Here is a 22,183-nt window from a genome sequence, read left to right on the forward strand (position 1 = left end):
TTAATTAAGAAGAAACAGGCATATAAAAAAGCTCTATACAAATGACATTGTATTGAATAAGACTGCTGTCATGCTTTAGTGTTTTTTTGTTGTTGTTGTTTTTTGCTTAAGAGAGACTTCATGATTTCTGATACAAATCTCAACAATGGTGACAGTTAATGGTAAGAAAGTTGCAAAATTTTTGTCATGTTGCAATGCATGATGGGATTTATGAATGAGTTTTCTACAGTCCTGGTACCCAGCATGCATTGCGGCATGAAGCTTTGTTGTTGATTGTCACCATGATTGTGTTTTATAGGCTGATTGTTGATGTCTCAGTGTGTCTGTCTAACACCACAGATTAGATTTGGGTAAACAATATTTAACTCTTCAGGGTATGTGGATTTTACAGGACTGTTGGATTTCATGGGAGATTCGCAGGGTTGGCAGAACATATATTAAACACTTATATTCAGTGATTACTTTTTTATGATATCATTGAATCCCAAGACTTATACTTTCATAATAATTAACATAGTAACAGTTACAGACTTCATTTCTCTCATCTTCCTCCGCTTTAACAGATGTGTTTAATATACACACTGCCACAATTAGCAGAAGAAAACTAACACCAATCTTCAAGACCCAAGTACCCAACTAATGGAAACACTAATCGGCACAATGGTGACTTACTTTATTAACCAGATTTACAGCAGTTCTTTAAAAGTTAAACTTATCATCCATGTAACTCTGCAAGCAAGTTGTAATTTTAGTTTTCAAACACAGATGATGATAGTGTTCATTAAACTCTAGTCATTTTGTCTATTGCATTTAATATTTTGGCTTTCTTCCTCATTTTAGTATTACTTTCTCCAGAAAAAGAGTCAACAAAATAAGCATTTTAAGACAGGAACAATTCCAAAATTTTGTTGATTTGACATGGAATGACCAGCAGGTGTTCACCATTAATGACTCAATCACTTCATTATCTTATTAACTTTAACACTGATTTAGTGTTTTTTTAACACCAATCTTGGTGTGGATTATATAAACACCGAGCAGTGTTAATTTAACACTGGGGATTTTGCTGTGTATGAAAAACTGTAAACGATACCATAGTATTTACCGTAGTAAACTGTAGTAATATTTCACTACAATTATTACACATCATCAATTTCAGAACGCAAACATTATGGCAGCCTCCATAAGTTAAAATGAGTATGATAAATATTATAATATGTTGGGTTTTTAAGTAATATTAAAGGTGTTTTTATCAATTAATTTTAGTAGTTGAAGGCAAATAAAAAGTATTAAAGCATAAAAGTCTTCATTGTCAGGCTACCTTTTACAGCATAACAGTAATTTGTATATAAATAAAAACACAGTGTTAAGGGTGATGCAAGGATTGACACTCTACAGTACAGTATGACTACAGTAGCTGGCAGGAGACGTGAGCTCCACTGTCTTCACAACCCATTCGTAATCTCAGCCTTGTCCACTTGGCTCGCCTACACACTGTCACCATTGCTTGGCAGCTCTTGAGTTTACTCTAGCTCCAACTCTTATCAAAGCAAATTTAAACCTGCTAACCAATGTCTTCTGGATTAATTAGGAATTAAAGGCAGGTGTGTTTGATTAGGGTTGGAGTTATTAAATGTTATAAATGAAAAAACAAATGAGCAAACTATCACATCTCAAAATTTAATGGGCCACCTGCTTAGTATTTTAAGGCATGAGATGTAGAAGAAAACACATTATTGTAACCACACTGTATCACATCATTAGCTAAGCAGTATTAAAGTCTGAACTTGAATTGTGTTAAAGTCTGAACTTAAAAGTCCCTTTTAAGAAAAATCATCACTTAGCAAACACATTTATAGCAATTTCTACTTTTACTGGAATGGGGAAAACTGAAATCGCTTGCTAAGGTACAACCAACATATTTCCGACCGCCAATTGAACCTGACATCCACTGTCTAATAAAATTTGGTTTCTTATTTACAGGTTGCCCCAGCTATTTGGCAAGGTTTTTTTTACAATCCTTAGGCAATTGTTGCAAAACTTTTACACTACCACACAGGTAGTACTTTATTTTACAGTACGTGTACTTACCTTGTACATGTATGGTAAATATGTTGTACTTAGAGACATATGTGTGGTACTTATGAGTATCTACATGGTAATTAAATGGTATCATTACTGTACTTACCAGTGGTACATACATGGAAGTTATTAATTAAATTAAATTAAATTACATTTTATTTATATAGCGCTTATCAAAATTGTTTAATTGTTTCAAAGCAGCTTTGCATTAAAAGATTCAGGAGAAAACACATATAAATCGGTGAACAACATAAGTAGCAGAGTACAGCCCCTAAGATTAAACCGTAAATAAAACTTGAAAAAACTTCTAGGAATAAAACAATATTTTTAATAGGAGGAAAAAGTCCTATTAAGAAAAAAAAACCTTGAGAGAAAACCAGACATAGCTGGTTCTACAGAGCATATTGGAATAAAAACACGCGCACACACACACACACGCACGCACGCACACACACACACACACACACACACACACACACACGTACACTGGCCTGTATGTACTACACACTTGTAAGTACAGTAGTGTTTGTCATTAGTTATCATATACATACACTGTAATTACCTGTCATTAAATACACTGGTCTGTAAGTACAGTACTACACACTTACCATGTACATACAATTTGTAAGTACAATAGTGTTTGTTATTAGTAATCATATATGTACACTATAAGTACCTGTCATTAACCCACACTTGCCAGTAAGTACTAAAAACTATATTATACATTCATATGTAAGTACAGTAGTGTTTGTTATTAGTTATCATATATGTACACTGTCGTAAGTACATGTCATTAACCACACTTACCTGTCAGTACATTAATTTGTAATTACAGTAGTGTTACTTGTTAGTTACAGTATACCTACAATATAAGTATGTAACTGTTATTAACCAGTACTTATCTAGTGTTACATATTAACTATCAAGTATGTACCACTGGTAAGCACAGTATGATACCCTTTAATAACACCATGTACATACTCAAAAGTAAGTACCACACATTTGTCTGTATGTACAACATATTTACTATATACTGTATGTATAAGGTAAGTACACGTACTGGAAAATAAAGTACTACCACTGAACACTGTTCCTTATTTGCCCCAATACATATTGTGCTAATGCCGCAATATTTGCGCAAATATTTACTTTACGCATTATGATACATGCTCAATCTAAATGCAGCCCTAATGTCAAACAAGCTCCCTATTGTTATTGGCACCCTACAAGCAACACACAGCTCGCCTACCATCTTTGAAACATTTTACCTGTTCCCTCATTCATTCAGCATTTTACATCTTTCAGGGGATTTGACGAAACATTAACAGAGGGGGAAACAGGGGGTGGAGGTAACTTGTCGGCTGTGATCCTAAGGTGATGATTTTCCATGACTCATGTCCTTTAGCCGTAATGCCGTAATAGCATTAGAATTTAAGGCTGACAGTCGAATGGGAAAAGATGGAATTCTGCCAAACAGAAGGGAAACTCAGGACACTTGACACGGGATTATGGCAGCAAGGTTACTATGACAACCAAAGCTTTTATGACACACACACATCACATTACATTTTTTAAGAATAGGTTTTTATCTTACAAAAATAAAGGTGCTTAAAAGGTTCTTTACAGTGATGCCATAGAAGAACCATTTTTGGTTCCTAAAATAACCATTTAGTCAAAGGTTCATAGAAGGACCATTTCTTTTACACCTTTAAATAATCTAAAGAATGGGAGTAACACAACTGAAAAATACACAGTGGAAATAATTAAGATTAATAAAAAAGTTTTGTGCATTTTAAATGAAAATTGCCTGCTACATTAATGAACAAAATGCACGTATGAATCGTTAGCAATTAATCTTTATGTAATAATATATTAAAATAAAATAGATATAATGTTCCTGATGAATGTTAGGCATCAATAGCGGCTGCACGTGTATTAGTGTGTATGACTGTGGAAGTGCCGTATGTTAGTGATTAGCTGTGAGTGTGTGTGACAGATGTTTCATGAGTACTACACCCATCCCAACAGACCAACCAAAAGCCCTCTCTCTTTTCTCCGAACAGCAGAATACCCTGCTCTAAACACACCTCAAAATTTAACTTCATTTCAACAGATGCCTCTTAACAAAAGTAAGTCGATATAAAGTCGTAAAGTAACTCACAGTCATAAGCATATCTACTGGGACTCAGCTTAATAAAACGAAGCATAACTGATCAATTATAGTTTGAAAAAAAACTGCATTACGGTAATGAGAATGTAATGGCAGTCGCTGCTGAGAATAATGGGAACTACACATCATGCAGTTGCATTATGTTAATTAGAACTTTGAGTGAAAATGTGCTTATCTGTCACAATGCAAAAAATCTTAATGGTCCTAAAAAGACATTTTTTGATTTATTACTTTTAATAGTTGAAACTTGACCTTGTGAAATGTGGTTTTCAAACTTAATGATGCCACGGACCTCCGAATACTGTATGATGAACTGTTTCTTTTGTTTTCAAACCCATAACTTTCAAGGTGCATTGTGTAACTTTTAGGATCTCTTGGCAGAAATGCAATATAGGCTAATATACATAAATATATCATCAGTGTATAAAGACCTTACATAATGAACTGTATTGCTTTTCTTACTTGAGAATGAACTGTTTTTATCTACATACACCGCAGGTCCCCTTACATGGAAGTTGCCATCATGTTTCTACAGTAGCCCTTAATGGACAAACTGATCTACAGAGCACATTTTGTCACGTTGTTGTCTCAGACGATGACATGTTTTTCCTGTGGCATCTACTGTAGCTTCTCAATGCATTTTGAGATTGAGGTTGGTTGCAATTCATAATCTCACTGCTTGATGCTGCTAAAAAACACACTTTTAAAGTAATGCTGGATGCAACATTTCCAATTAAAATGTATTTATGGTGCTGGTATCTTGTTTTATAGCATACAGATAATATAATCTTACAAACCTCAGTGAGTGAAGTAAAGGGCAGCGTAATGAAAAAACACAATTCTTTTTTAAGTATGTACTATATGTAGCAAGAAAGGTAAGATCTTGTTGTGCGTTCATGCCAAATGCGAATAAAGTAAATAAATTGCGCTCTTCGTGCTTAATTGGGCATTTGAACATTTTGAGTTAACTCACTTCATTCACATGTGAAATTTGCATCATTTGCGCATTAAAATTAAAACGCGAATACGCTCAATTTGCCAGCTTTAGCTAGCTTGTAGTCTCAATATGTATATATATATATATAGTTCAAATTGAGTAAAGACCGTTTTTCAACTTACCAGATTGTAAAGCAAGATCCTTTTTATTTCTGTGTCTATAAAAATCTGAATATACTATTATAGTCGTACAGCTCCGGGTGTCCACATACAGGGATGATGATTTTGTCCTCAATTGTTGTTTCGTATTTATGCCACTAGTAGAGCTCCTGATTGGTTAATGTGGCATGAATATGCCACAGGATGTCTATGACGTCATTACATTGACTTAACATGTAAATCTTAATGCATCATTTGCGTCTGGTATTAACCCACTATTAGAATTTAATATGAACACTTAAAACAGCAATAATGTTCAGTAAACTTTAAAAAAATTAATTTTGTCTTACATTTTCGAGGGACGCCTTAGAACCCCAGGCGCCCGGATAAGAGTTTAAAAACCTCTGATGCCGTGCACAAGTAGTCTTTTGGTGAGCTTTTTAAATATTTTGTAGCATTTAAAAAAAACTAAATATGTACAACAGTTATCACTGCAGCTTTACAGCTTTGCACGTAAAGAGTTCATATCAGTTCCCATTAAAAACAAGTGCTGGTGAGAAACTGTCTCAGTTTTTAAACACACCGGGTGAGTGCAAAAGCTAGCAAATGTGAAGAGCTCCCTCTGGCATGATAATCTTAATAATGTCTTGTAATCTGTGATGCGCCATGATTTTCTAATCGTGTAGTGTAAGCTTGTTGAAAATGTTGAAATAAGAACATTATTGTTGATATTCTCCTTAAGTGTGTGCTGCAACAGGATTTCGGCCAAGATTGCAAAAATCCTAAAATCAATTGGGTTTATTGTCTGTTGAGGAACCCTGCTCGATCGATACTTGAGGTTGGACTATCGACCAACTATCGTGAAATAGATAGTTGGTCGATTTCAATAATAAAAGTGACAGCTTGGGACAAGTTTTGGACAATTTTTTTACCAGTCCGTAAAACTTTAAGTTAGCCATGCACCTATGCCATGTGTGTGGGTGGCATTTATCAGCGGACAGCTCTTTGTATGACAAACTGCCTGTAAGTGTAAATCTCGCTGTGAATTATTGAGTCATGTTAAGCTCAGATATCTGTGACACTAGATGGATATCAGTTAACTGGCTGTAATATTCCCACATCAACAAAGAGTCTGTCAAACGCTCCACGTGGAAAGATCATCCAGATGCCCCTCAGCATGTAATTCTGCATTACTTTCGGTAGCTGGTTAGTGGCCATTTAGCCCTTTAACTCTGTCCCCAGAAGGAGAGATGAATCATTGGCCACCTCACTCTCAGTCTGCCTTGCTACAAAATCGTCCACAAAAGCTGACAAATTATCCACTGACACCTACAGCCAGCCGGCCGATTACTCACCCTGCCAACAGTTATATATTAAAAGGAAGAGATGGCAGGGCAACTGTTGTGATTAGGGCTGAGGACTATAACAAAACAATATACACAGAATACACATCTTAATGTCTTTCGGACTTTCCAATATTTATTCATATTTATGTCATTGTTTCAAAACGGTAATTTTGAAAACCAGATTAGTACAATAACAGCATGCCGGTTTTGTGAAGGCTACAAATAAACAGCAATATTCCTGACACCACATTTTGTTCCTTAACGTTTCAATATATGAAAATGACTTCATTAGCAATAAATGAATTAGAATTGAAGTAGAGAATTGATATGGACAGTATAAACAAACTCTACTGACAGACTCTATAGGAAATGTAATGACCAGATTAAAATCACATTGCATAATTTTATATCAAAATATCGCACAGCATGTGTGATTATAGTCTCTTTCAATCAATAGAGCTTTAAGGAAACACATTTGTTTGCTCATTTATAGATTCTTTGGTCAACTTTCTCTATAAATTCATGGTTTTCTGTGTGATTGCGTAGATGTAATGTAACAAAGTGATTGAGATTCTCATCACACCTCTGAGGATGAAATCAGTCCCACAGAGAAGTTCCTCAGTCTAGTGTGAAACGTGCCCAGCAGTCATATGGCCGGTGTGAAATTAAATAACCAGGCGCTGTATGTTACCTGGTGAATATATCATGAATGAGATCGGGCTATTCATAAATATTGTTGAAATTGAACCATGTTTGACCCCATTTCACTGCATAGCAATGAATTATTCAGCCTGAAGAAAAAGTAATGGGAAACAAATCCAGAATTAATGATTACATTTAAGAATTTCAGAAATAAAGTGTTGGCTATCTGTAATAGAATGCACATTTGTGATCTTGTACATACAAATAAAGGGTCTTAACTCATTCCTCGCCAGCCATTTTTTGAAAAGTTGCCTACCGGCATTTTTTGTGGGGCTAATGTTGATGTTATCACATGACTGCATTTCGGTTCATTTCAATTGGTTCCGACCGGAGCAATCAGTGTGGTGTGAAAGGGAACCAAAACTGCTACAATAAAAATGCTACGATGTATAATTTTTTGCCTTTGATCTGGACCAAATGAACCGAACTCCAGATGTGAAAGTACCCAAAGGTATCATTTTTTTATGCATTTTATAATCTAAAGAGCCTTTTATTACTGTAAAGAACCTTTTGTGAAATAGAAAGGTGCTTCAGATGTTAAAGGTGCTTTAAAGAACCATTTATACAGAAAAGGTTCTTCTATGGCATCATGAAGCACCTTTATATTTTGGGTAAACAATGAAGTACATTTTTATTATTATTATTATTATTATTATTATTTTCAGTCTTTAACATTACATCCAACCATAGGCACTTATTGATATTTCTGCAGGTGAAGCACCCCTTAATCAGCATATTCATCAAGATTCATAGATATTACAACTCGTAAAATCCATCAATTAGAGGCCCCCGAATTTCAAAAGTGTTTTTGATTCAAATTAATTGATAATATCTGGCATTTTTCAATGGGTGCTCAGGAATTTCAATGGGTGTTCGAGCACCGGAGCACCCACAAAATTGGCCAACCTGATCTCACAAAGTTCCGTGGGATAGTCACAGAATTTTTTGCTAATTTTTCCGTGGCATTCTCATGGATCTCCGCATTTTTCCGTGGCCCTGCTACGGACTGTCTTTTTCCGTGGCATTCTCACGGATTGGTTACTGAACTGCTTTTTCCTATTTTCAAACCATTTTCGCTTCGGTTTAGGATTAGATTTGGTGTTTGCATTTGTATGTCACTTTAACTATTGGTTTATACAATTTTTTCTGATTTATTCTTTTAAATTTTCTAAACTTTAAACAATTGTCACCTGGCGTTGGGGTTAGAGTTGGGTTTGGGTAGGGCTGTCATTTCATGTAAATATAACCCTAAACTGAAGCAAAAATGGTAATAAAATAGGACAAAACAGTTAGGTAATCAATCTGTGAGAATGCCACGAAAAAAGACAGTCCGTAGCAAGGCCATGGAAAAATGCGGAGATCCATGAGAATGCCACAGAAAAATTAGCAAAAAATTCCGTGACTATCCCACGGAAATTCGTGAGATCAGGCTGAAATTGGCACTTATACACCCAACACATTTATATTTAGAGCAGAATCCTCTTACAAATAATTTGTCAGTCGGTTCCATAAAGAACCTTCAATATCCACCATATTGTTTGTTTCAAGGTTCTCTGTAGTGGATAAACCTTCTTCTATGGCAGGGGTAGGCAATGTCGGTCCTGCGTGCCGATATCTTGCAGATTTTAGCTCCAACCCTGATAAAATCTCGCCTACCTGTAGTCTTCAGGTGACTCTTTAGACCTTGATTAGTTGTTTAGGTGTGTTTAATTAGAGCTGAAGCTAAACTCCGCAGGACATCGGCACTCCAGGACCGACGTTGCCTACCCCTGCTGTAGGTATTGCTGCAATATACATTTTTACCTTTATTTATTTATTTTATTCTGTTTATAGCATTTAAACTTTAAGCATCAGCACAAAATAAGTTTTAAAAAAAAAATTCATTTAAAAGGTCTGGACTGCCTTATATGACAGTAAAAATAGGCTACATAGCAAAATAAATTGCAAATAATTTTTGAACTCACTGAAAATAAAAATTGCAGATGATAACTTTTTAATATTCGGTTTCTCCTGGACAACAGCAAGATTAAAAATAAATCAAATTAGGAAACTTTTTGCTTAGGTTTTTCACTTAAGAAACAGACTCACATATTTCCCTCAGAGTTTCAGAAGAGATCTCAACAATATACAAAAAGTACAAAAGTTATCACTGGGGCAAAACCTTTTCAAACAGTACACTTTTGAACCTAAAAGGTACATACTGATACCCCAAGCTACATATCTGTACCTAAATGGCACATGGGACCTTTTTAAGAGGTACAGCCCGAATGACAACCTTTTTTTCTGAGAGTGTGCAATGATATCTGAGGAAAACAAAACTTTATTTTCCTCAGCTAAAGCAGGGTCCATGATCTCTGAATATTTGAAATCACTTAAACAAACACGCCCCTACCCCAATAGAATCTGGACCTTCTTTTGATAGACCCACCCCACACATACCTAACCCAGGCAATGATGTGGGTTAGTAGAAACTCCCCTTACTGCTGATTGGCTACAAGTGTGTTTTGGTTGTCGGCCCGACTCCCTGTTTTTCAGAAATTGTGCACTCCGCCTTTAAACAACATAAACTGAACAATTTCAATTTATGCTGGATTGAGTCTACACAACTATTTGGTCTGTTTCCTGTGTCAGCTTATTAAAGATGAAACATGGGTTGTCGTATGACACTATGGGCCCTATTTTAACAATCTGAAACGCAAGTGCGAAGCGCAACGCGCAAGTGAGTTTGTGGGCGGATCTTGGGCGCTGTTGCTATTTTCCCGGCGTGAGAAATAACTCTTGCGACGGGCGCAAATCAATAAGGGGTTGGTCTGAAGTAGGTTCATTATTCATAGGTGTGGTTTGGGCGTAAAGTCAAATAAACCAATCAGAACGCTATCCAACATTCCCTTTAAACGCAAGGGCGCAAGTTCCATGGCGGGTTGCTATTATTATGACGGATTTACCAGGCGCATGCCAGGAGCGGTTCACAGCCGAGGAGACCGACGTTCTTGTAAGAGCAGTCAAAGACAGAGAAGTTGTTTTGTATGGGGATAGGAGAAACCCGCCCAAATCAGCGTAGGCTAAACAGGCGTGAGAGGAAATAGCCACAATTATCTCATCAGCTGGCATCCCCATCGTTGCGCCAAGCGCTACAATGATGTCAGGAGACGGGGGAATCCCAAGCTTGCCAGCATAAATCGGGTACGCCGTGTAACCGGAGGTGGATCTGCCTACACATGACCTGACACCAGCAGAGGACATCGCTGCATCCACCCTCACCGCTGAAAGGGTTTGGGGGCTTTGAAATCGGACCGAAGAAATGCAAGCAAGGTCCAACCCCAAAGTACTCTTACAAATCAAGTTCATATACATTAAGGTTTCTTATGAAAACATTTTAATAATTATTTACATAAAATAAACGTAATACAGCCACACAACAAACTTATGAAAATATTTTAATCGTTTTTTGCATGAGAATTTTTTAACGCAGCCACACAATGAATAAAAACTATCACCACAATGCTCACCACTATGATTTCCCTTATCTCGTGTATTAATATTTTTAAGTGTAACAATTTATGATTTGCAAAAATAACTGTTGCATCTGTGTAGATTAGATGCAAAGTGTGTGCGCGTTGTGCACGCAATACATTATGGTCAAGCATGCGCCCTTAAAATAGCATGATGAACAACGAGCAACGCGCCATTGACTTTTTTTTCTGGTCAGTGGCGCAATTGTTTTTTGAAACTGCTAAATAGCATCAGGGAAGGTTTGCGCCGGAACACGCATCTTTTTTTGCGCTGAACCGCCCAGGGAGCGCAAGTTCATTCCCTAGTTTGCCGACGTGCTGACAAAGTCAAATGCACTGGGTGCAAGATAGGGCCCTATATGACACTAATCGATCGGTTCTTGCATAAGACTAAACGTCAGATGGATCAGGCCAAATTAAGGCTGATATTGTGTAGTCTTAACCCAATATGAAATAATGAAGTTTAATTTTTCTATGAACTATTGCTTTATAGATTGAATAATTTGTATATGTTTTAAAAATGATAAAAATGACTCCTCTTTTAATACAACATTTCTACAGCTCGCAGCTCTTTGCCAAAATGCTTTGATTGCATTTGAAGATATAAATTTGTGGCAACATTTCCCACAATATTTTGCTAAAAAGGGGCTTTTATTATTTAAAAGACAGCCACGCCATTTGTGTATGTTCTACAAAAAAAAAAAGAAATTCAAAGTTCAGAATGATTTGAAACGAGGCTAAATAAATGACTTAAGTTTCAGTTGAACTATGCCTTTAAAATATTTCCATAAATATTAAATGAAGGAGAATTCACAGAGCACTCATACAGAATCACTCTCATCAATCACGATCTTTGTCCACTAATGGCCGGCTTCAAACCCTCAGCATTTACAAAGGAAATGCTAACAGAAAATACTGTTGCATATTGATTTCAGAGAGGAAATACAGTCGTGAAGAGATCGGGTGAAAGTGAACATTCATTACTAATGGGTACCTGTCAATAATTTATCCATAGAATAACACTGCATTTCTGTCGGGTAAATGCTTGGTTTTCCGGAACGCAAAGGGATTATTTTAATGCTGTGCAGTTAGGACGGAGGAGTGCGTGAGGTTCATTTCATTACACACTCTCTTGAAGTTTCGTTGAAAAGGTCAAACTCTTTGTCCTCAAATAAGCACTGAAGGATTGTGATTTTAAGCGTCTGCCCTGAATGAGATTCTTAGTTTGATTAATTTTAAAGCAGAGAGCTCAGAAACAAAGCAAAGTCATGAAATTGGAGAGAAGGGCAGACAAATGGGGAATGTAGTATTGAACCTCAACCTGTAAAACTGTGTTATGTCCTGATATGCAGACTGTCAGACAGCTTAATGTAATTTGACTGAAGCTAATGCACTGTAATAGCAGAATATAACCAATTTGAGATATACACAATTTTCTTTCTCAAATAAAATAAACGTAACACTCTAAAAATAAAGTGTGCTTAATAGCACTAAAAGCTCGTAATCATAGGGGAACCATTTTTAGTGCCATATAGCACCTATAAAGCACCTATGAAGAACCATCCGGGGGTGATATAGCACCACTATAGCACCAGATATGGTTCTATATAGCACAATATGGTTCTACACAGGTGCTACATATATATGTGCTACAGTATATGGCACTTAAAATGGTTCCTCTATGATTACGAGCCAGTGAACCACTTTAAGTGCTATTTAGCGCCGTTTGTTTTTAGAGTGTATACCCCTACTACAAAACCCTTTAAAACCAAGCCAGTGGGTATATATGGTATATATTATAATTCTTTTGAAGAAATGCTGTGAAAAACCTGTCTCTGAGGGGTTTGGTAGCACAACCTGTTAATTATTCAGGATGTTATGGGCGATTATTTATCGGGCCTAGTCAGCAGAACAGACTTCAGTGGCTTCTTTTGGATTTTCTTACAATTTTTGTTTTGTTATGCAGATCTGGCAACCGTGCATGATCCACTATGCCAGTGTTTCCTAATCCTGGTCCTTGAGTACCCTCTTCCAAAAAGTTTTAGATGTCTTCTCATTAAAAACACCAGATTCAACTAATCAGTCTCCTTCCACAATGGATAACATGTCTCCCAAACAAGCTGTTGAGTAAAATCAGGTGTGTTAGATAAGGAGACATCTATAACTTTCTGAAAGGAGGTACTCGAGGACCAGGATTGGGAAACACTGCACTATGCCATGCAGACCAAGCGAGAATAAAAGGCAAACAGCAACTATGTTATGTTCCTCCTGAACCAACAAAATGTGACACAAGAAACAAAGATAAGAAACAGATATGAAGAAATTAACATCTACAGTAGATCTAGAAATAGAGCAGAGTTTCTGTGTTTTGGAGGAGTCATGGCTTTGGAGAGCACTCTCAAAGCTACTGTACTATGGCTAGCCTCTAAAAAATTGTCTACACTACATTTAAAGCCCCCATGAAATTAAAAATAAACTTTTCTCCTTTTAGTCCTCGGCAGCAGGAATCGTGACAAGGATGAGATCCAGGGAACATATCACTCCTATTTTGGAGTCCTTACATTGGCTCCCTGTCAGGTTTTGTGTAGATTTTAAAGTTCTTATGCTCTCTTATAAGGCTCTTCACTGCCGCACCTCATCTGTCAGAACTCCTAAAAGTCTACACACCAGGGCGTGCAAGCCGCTCTTCTGATTTAGATATTCTTGCTGTCCCTTCTACTGCATGGGTTCTATGGGTAACAGGGATTTTTCCAATTATGTCCCAAAATTGTGGAACTCCCTCCCTAAGGAAATCAGGCAAGCCTCTTATTGCTTTTAATACTTGTCTTAAAACATACTGGGCCCTATTTTAACGATCTGAAACGCAAGTGCAAAGCGCAATGCGCATGTGACTTTGTGGGCGGATCTTGGGTGCTGTTGCTATTTTCCCAGCGGGAGAAATAACTCTTGCGCCAGGCGCAAATCAATAAGGGGTTGGTCTGAAGTAGGTTCATTATTCATAGGTGTGGTCTGGGCGTAACGTCAAATAAACCAATCAGAACACTATACAACATTCCCTTTAAACGCAAGGGCGCAAATTCCATGGCGGGTTGCTATTATTATGACGGATTTACCAGGCGCACGCCAGGAGCGGTTCACAGCCGAGGAGACCGTTCGACGTTCTTGTAAGAGCAGTCAAAGGCAGAGAAGTTGTTTTGTATGGGGATAGGAGAAACCCGCCCAAATCAGCGTCGGTCAAACAGGCGTGAGAGGAAATAGCCACAATTGTCTCATCAGCTGGCATCCCCAGGACGTTGCGCCAAGCGCTACAATGATGTCAGGAGACGGGGGAATCCCAAGCTTGCCAGCATAAATCGGGTACGCCGTGTAACGGGAGGTGGATCTGCCTCTACACAGCACCTGACGCCAGCAGAGGACATCGCTGCGTCCACCCTCACCGCTGAAAGGGTTTGGGGGCTTTGAAATCGGACCCAAGAAACGCAAGCAAGGTCCAACCCCAAAGAACACTTACAAATCAAGTTCATATACATTAAGGTTTCTTATGAAAACATTTTCATTATTATTTACATAAAATAAACATAATACAGCCACACAACAAACTTATGAAAATATTCTAATCATTATTTGCATGAGAATTTTTTAACGCAGCCACACAATAATTAAAAACTATCACCACAATGCTCACCACTATGATTCCCCTTATCTCATGTGTTAATATTTTTCATTGTAACAATTTATGATTTGCAAAAATAACTGTTGCATCTGTGTAGATTAGATAAGCAAAGTGTGTGCACATTGTGCACGCTACACATTATGGTCAAGCATGCGCCCTTAAAATAGCATAATGAACCACGCGCAACGCGCCACTGACTTTATACTAGTTTATTTTGGTCAGTGGCGCAATTGTTTTTTGAAACTGCAAAATAGCATCAGGGATGGTTTGCGCTGCAACACGCCTCCTTTTTTGCGCTGAATCGCCCAGGGAGCGCAAGTTCATTCCCTAGTTTGCCGACATGCGTCTGTGGAGGGAAAAACCTGCTGTGCGCCGGTGCAAAATACGAATGATACATGCGTCACTGACAAAGTCAATTGCGCTAGGTGCAAGATAGGGCCCACTGTATTATTTTAGACTTGCTTATAAGTAATTGCTTTAGGTATTTTGTCAATTGTTTACTTTGTATTGATTCTGTTCTATTTCTATTTATCTATTTTTTTCTTTTCCCTCTTTGTACTTAACACATGATAACATAATAACAGACATGTTTTGACAAAAATTTGTCTCGTAATGGAACAAAACTCTTCATATAAACATTCAAAACCTACAGTTTGGCACGTGCGCAAAAAATCCTGTCCAATCAAATGCTGTTTAGATGCTTAAGTGTCCCGCCCCCTAAATTTTTTTACAGTACGTCTTTGCTGGATTGTGCCATAAATTAAATGCTATTGGTTATTTTAACAAAGGGGGAGGGTCTTCTTGGTAGTTCCATTGTTTCAGTTAGGGCCCAACCAAACCGTGCCCCAGCGTGATTGTCCCCCCTCCCTACTCCACTAGATGCACGCACTGACACTGTACTTTGAGGGATCTGGGCATGCTTTTGTCAGTAGGATGTGATTGTTTTGAAGAAAACAGGAAGTAAAGCGCTCTCTTAACCATGGAGCCCATCATAATGTTAAGTCTGTGTTTGGTGGTTTGGTGCACAATGACACGCAGCCCTCTCACATGCCTAGCAATTGCTTAGTTGATCTGTCGTGTGTACAGCCAAAGACATTCAGGTAACCCTGCTGTGCGCATTAGAAGGTTTTTTATGAAGTTTTTTTCTTACTGAAAATGTTGACTGTAACTCCTCCTAAAGCTTTCAAGCTACATCCAGCAAACTTTCCACAAGTCTTCGGACTGATCTGAATTTAGTTGCTATATCTTTTCTAAGGGATTGGACTTACAGACTTAGGGAATTTGTAAACGGACACTCAAACTGCCAAAATTCCCACAGACTTTGCCAGGTCTGAGGATTTCATAAAAACATGTGGTTACCATATTTGAAGAGGCCGGCAGGCTCTAAAACAACATACCTTAAAATGGGGTTTAAATTGTACCCCTGGGGTGCAAATGCTGTCTGAAATCGCCCTATAGAGATACTATGTTGAAGGGAATGCCATGAAACAATGTATTTATCCTACTTGAGTTAATTGTACATAATTTTATAATTCAAACTAGCAAGCAGCCTATGGATTATTATTATTATTATTGTCAAGGGATCGAACTTACTTAATTTGTAAAACGGACAATCAAACTGTTAAAATGTCCACTGATTTTGCCAGGTCTGATGAGAGAGAGCAACACTGATGAGTCAGATTACGGTCCGGCAGATGCGTGGGCATGTTAAGCTGGGGCCTTTGTCAAGCCAACATCAAAGTTTGTTCACAAACTTTATCCTCTTGTTTTTTATTATATCATATGGTTTTGTATGATTTACACATTCATACAAATTAGCCAAACCAATAAAATACATATGAATTCTCATAAGATCAGGCTACGCATTCACAACAAGGAAGTTATCATTGCTGGAGTGTATTGATTTTCTGTGCTCCCATTGGAAGCCACAGGATCACTACTCATTTGCTGAATTTAAAACTCGCCTAAACTTTATTCGCAGTGCTAACAGAAGCAAGCACTCATGTCGCTCTCATTGAAAACGAATATCTTCAGGTCATTTTATGGCTGCAAATTCACAGTCGGTGTGAATGTCCCCTTAGAGGAGCATTAAAAAAAGCCCTAAACAGATTGTACCAATAATAATACTGAAACTTGCCTAAGCAGCAGCAGTTATAAGTGATGTAAGGGTGCAAGGTGTAATGAGTGCTGCATTCCAGCAAACCTTTGGGATCTGTGTTAGATTTATCATTGTGTAATCTTTTATTCAGCTTTCATTTTTAATGTAAGTTTTATGGGTTTAGTATGGGGCATAATAGAAACTGTCCAAAATTTCAATTTTACAGGAAGCCATTCATCTTAAAACATGAAACAGCACCTTACTTTAGTAAATCAACTCTTAAAAGCTGCAGTGTCACGTTTATCAAAAAGTCCCAGGAAGTTTTTTCACATGTTTATTAAATGGAGATCCCATAGTTTTGCCGTAGTACTCTTATGAGGGTGCACGAGTTCAGTAGGTTCACTTCTTTTTACAATACATGCTGACACAGAGATCAAATCCTCCAAAATTCAACTTCTTTTTATATGGGAATGAGCTTAGATTTAATAAAGTAAAGGCCAGTATTTTCTGATGTTATACTCGTATAGTTTTAAATCCCTGCCTCTCTTTCATATGAGTTCAGGTTTAGGGCATTATTTTAAAAATGAAAGACTTTTGTAAAGCGTTGTCTCAGAGAGACATGAAGAATCAGTACAGTGTTTATTTCAGAAAAGTGATTTTGGACTGCGGGTTTCTCAGGGGAGATGTGCTTGTGCTCGTCTGGCTGTTTATGGAGGTACTTGGCATTTTCAGCTCAGTGCTTATTGAAGCTGGGAAGACTAATGATATTTACTGCTTCAAAAGAGCTTTAATACATCAAACCTGTGTGTGCTCTTACAGACAGAAAAAGGCTGTATATTCTCAGTTTTTAGGCAAGTTAACAAACGGGCCGAGATTCAGGTCCAGCGCAGGTCACTTGTGCATAACAAAAGGAGTGACGGTTGTTTTATCTGTGAGTCTCTTTATTTGTTCTGTATAAATGTGTTTGAAAGCTTTGATTAATAACGGATTAAGAGGATGACATTTTCAATCTACTAACAATGACATTACATTGTGTAATCTCATATCTCACATTAAACGGAGAGGACTAAATCTAAACAAGAAGAAAGGTAATGCTGATGATGTTATAGATGTTGATTCAACAGTATTTCATTCTGTATTATTTAATAGTGCTAAGTGTCAAACAACAGCAGGGCTAGTCTACTGGTGTAAGGCCCTCCAATCATCTTTATCCGGCCCTCCGGTCATCTTTATCTGATTTAAAATCAGCGTGGTTACTTTAAAGCCGCCTTTCCACTGTACATGACAAATGATGTCCGATAAACTGGAAAGAGAGTCGAAAAGGGGATGCGTGGGGTGCCAACCATCTGCAGGATCCAGTTTGAGCTTTGGATGCATAAAAAATAAACATTGCATGTGACATGCCAACCAGAAGTGATGTATCCAAAAGTATGCAAGGTAAAAGGCCTTTTTTGTTTAACTTTATCAGTAGGACTTGAATCCTTTAAAGCGATTGATTACTGATAAGTAAACTATTAGCTATAAATACATTTGTAGATTAAAGGCCCTTGCGCTGGAATGAGCTTCTCAACCATGTTGACAAGGACTTATGATTAAACTGAAATTTCATTACGACTACCACTAGAGGACGAACTCCGACAGTTGTGTCCGAATGTAGTGTACAATAGAAAGGTGGTTTAGCCTATATATCTTTAAAATATTAAAAAGAAGCTTAGCCAGTGGTTATATGTTTTGAATACTTGAAATGTAACAATTTATGAAAGTTAAACAGTTAAACTTGCAAGTGTTTTTAAAATATTAAAACTGAAAATATTAGTTTTCAGTAATTAACTCATTTCCTGCCATTGACGAGTTATCTCGTCAATTAAGAGAAAATATTTGCATGAAAAAATGTGTTCCTGATGAGTTTTTAATGGTAATCTGTAATACCACGATTACCCACTAGATAGCTAAATCTTACACAATTTCTAAAAAATAATTTATTAATTTTACACTATGTGTATGTTTTGATAATTATTCTGAATCTGATCTCTAACAAAATTCCTTCACAAAAATGCAATTATTTCAGCATTTTGCTCACAATTTTGTATTTTTGAAGAAATAAATTCTCATATTTAAGAGTTTATAAAAAGAGAAAAAAATTTAGATAGGATGAAAGATTTTTCCCTGTTTTGTTTGTTTGTTTATTGTTTGTTTGAAAGCAGAGGGTCTGAAATTCCCTGGAAGGCATTTTGTGAAACTTTTGTGAAAATCACAAAAAATGCTTGCGTGCAACTTAAAAACAAAGGCTGGCGGGGAATACGTTTAAAGGCAAAATACTGGATAGAAGTGTGCATCTTTTTTGAAAATGGATGTTTTTTAACAAAAGGTAACAAAAACTACATAAGTAAAATATATAATAGGTGAAAGTAAAAAATGTTAAGGTAAAAATAGGGGTAAAAGTTTGGCCCGCATCATATTTACATTTTTTTTTAATCTGGCCCTCATAGAAGAGTAGTTGAAGACCCCTGATCTACAGTGTGCGTCCAGGCCGGGTTTGTCCCCAGGGTTTCCCCCCACACAACAGGATTTCTGATCGTAAATATTCAACATGTTCAATCTTTACGATTTGCAATCAAAGAGGGCCCTACATGCTCCCGAGTAGATACAATCACTCTTAAAACACCACACGCCACAGAAAAATCAAATAAGATAATCAGTACAACCATCAAGACTATGAAGACTCTACAGTAGGATTGTCGTAAAGGGGAAAATTGGACCAAATTCGACCCGATTATCTTATGTTGTGCTGTGGCCTGGGTCTTTGCAGATGCTGTTCATAATCTAACACAATTTAAAAGTCAATTTAATGTCAAAAGCACTTAAAGGGATAGTTCGGCCAAAAACGATATTAAACCCATGATTTACTCACCCCCAAGCTGTCCGAGTTGCATATGTCCATCGTTTTTCAGACAAACACATTTTCGGATATTTTAGAAAATATTTTAGATCTTTCAGTTGATTAAATGTAATGTTACGGGGTCCAGCAATAGTCCACGACCTTCAAGTCCAAAAAAAGTGCGTCCATCCTTCACAAATTAAATCCAAACGGCTCCAGGATGATAAACAAAGGTCTTCTGTGGGTAATCCGTGCGGTGTTGTTGTAGAAATATCCATATTTAAAATGTTATTAACGTTATAAACTACCTTCCGGTAGCGCCGCCATCTTAGACTCAGGAGAGAGTATTAGCGTAGTGTACGCACTTTTCTTAGTGACGTATGACAAATTCGGAGGGCGGGGGCACAGAGCAGCAGCAGAGAAACTCTGTACGCTGCGTAAGCTCTCATCCTGAATGCGCATCACTCTAAGATGGCGGCGCTACCGGAAGGTAGTTTATAACGTTAATAACATTTTAAATATGGATATTTCTACAACAACACCGCACGGATTACCCACAGAAGACCTTTGTTTATCATCCTGGAGCCGTTTGGATTTAATTTGTGAAGGATGGACGCACTTTTTTTGGACTTGAAGGTCGTGGACTATTGCTGGACCCCGTAACATTACATTTAATCAACTGAAAGATCTAAAATATTTTCTAAAATATCCGAAAATGTGTTTGTCTGAAAAACGATGGACATATGCAACTCGGACAGCTTGGGGGTGAGTAAATCATGGGTTTAATATCGTTTTTGGCCGAACTATCCCTTTAATGAGACCCATTCGATTAAAGCTTCATACAGTGGGATTCATAAAGTTCTACTGCAAACTGATATCATTTTCTTACCCACCTCATCTTTCAGTCAATGTGAATGTATTTGAGGCACACAAGCATAATTTAAGATTTCGTTATAAGTGCATATGTTTTTATTAAAAGTTTAATATCTTAAAATTTCTATGTTTTGTCTCTTCTCATTTTAACATCTCCTCTAAAGTCTGACCCCACTGCCACTCATATTCATATAGTTCATTTACAACCTATTCTCATCCCATACGATTGTTTTGGTTGTTTGTCTATTCCCCCATATACGACCAACAGATGTGTTTACTAAATTAGCGTGATTACCGGCTGCAGACAAAACTTCATATATTAAATGTATTTTGTTATGACTCTCCATAAAGGAGAGAACCCAGGCGCAGGCTTAGATGAGCAAAAAAAGACTTTATTTAAACAAAATAAAGACCCACGAGGGGGCAAACTAGGGATGTGCACATTCATGCTGCAGTATACCTCTTCCTCTGTTGTGTTGTTAACATTAGATGAATAAGAATAAATATAAAAGTATGCGTGCATGTGCATGTCCTGGTATTTACATTAGAAATCAAAACATCTGTTTTCTAACTGATAAAGGGTCTATACATTTGAATAATTTCCGAAATTGCAGAATAGCACAGAATTGCAAACCTCTACAACCATTTAAGAAAAATTGATCTGACTGTACACTCATTCATTACAAATTTACTGTATTATACTAAGCTATACTTATGGTCATAATATAAACAGTCATGTTTCGACATCCTCAAAACTTAGAGCAAATGGGAGTGTATTGCCATAAGAGCTGCTATTGATTTTCCTGCACTTGACTGCAGTGCACTTACTGTATAATAAAATCTGGCTTGCATCCCACGCGGTAATCATTTAGTTGCATCTGTGGAAGGCAGCTTATGGCTCTCGTTGGATTTGAAACAGAATATATACAAGGCTAGGAAATATAATTTAGCAACAAAATGGTCATGTTAGCATTTAGCCATTGCTACTGGTGTGCATCTTGAGACAAAACAATGGCACCGATATATGTAAAGATATGTCAGTGCAAGATGTTTTAAAATTAAGGCAGCTCAAACATGCATCTGGGACTACACTTTAAAAAGTGAAAGCTGCTCTACTTAAAAAACTTACTTTAATTGGTAACACCTAACATTTTCTTTTAAATTACTTTAAGTAAAACATTTAAGGAAAAAAATATTTCCATTGGTAGCACCTAAAATATTTAAAACTTTTCAACTGAAATGTTCACTTATCAAGGTAATAAACAAATACTTAAATTGGTAAATAGACTTAATTTAAAGTTTTAAGTTGATCCAACTTTTACGCCCAGTCTGGGAAACCATCCCTATATTTTAATCAGGATATGTGTTAAAACAAATGGGTATAGTATTTTAGTCTGTATTTTTTCCCATTTTTTGTTTGTATATTGGTTTATTGTTTATTTGAAAGTAAAGGGTCTGTTCTTCATTTTATATATTTGTATGTTTATATATTTTTTAGAAGAAAAATTTCCTGGAAGGTTAAACAAGACTCTGATACAAGCAGTGAAGCAGTTCCTGTGATGATACAGATGCATGGTTGGAAAATGGATCAGATTCGAGAAAACCAGTTGTATAAACTGAGACAGCATTCTGTGTTTGCTTTGTACCGGTGATTAAAGTTGGCTCATCAGCAATTTATTTCTGGAAGAAATTAAGATGTTTGCAATCACTGCTCATCTTATGCTTAAGTTCCTTGTTTTCACCCCACGCAAATA

Source organism: Paramisgurnus dabryanus, chromosome 3, assembly GCF_030506205.2.
Source record: "Paramisgurnus dabryanus chromosome 3, PD_genome_1.1, whole genome shotgun sequence".
Lineage (NCBI taxonomy): Eukaryota > Metazoa > Chordata > Actinopteri > Cypriniformes > Cobitidae > Paramisgurnus > Paramisgurnus dabryanus.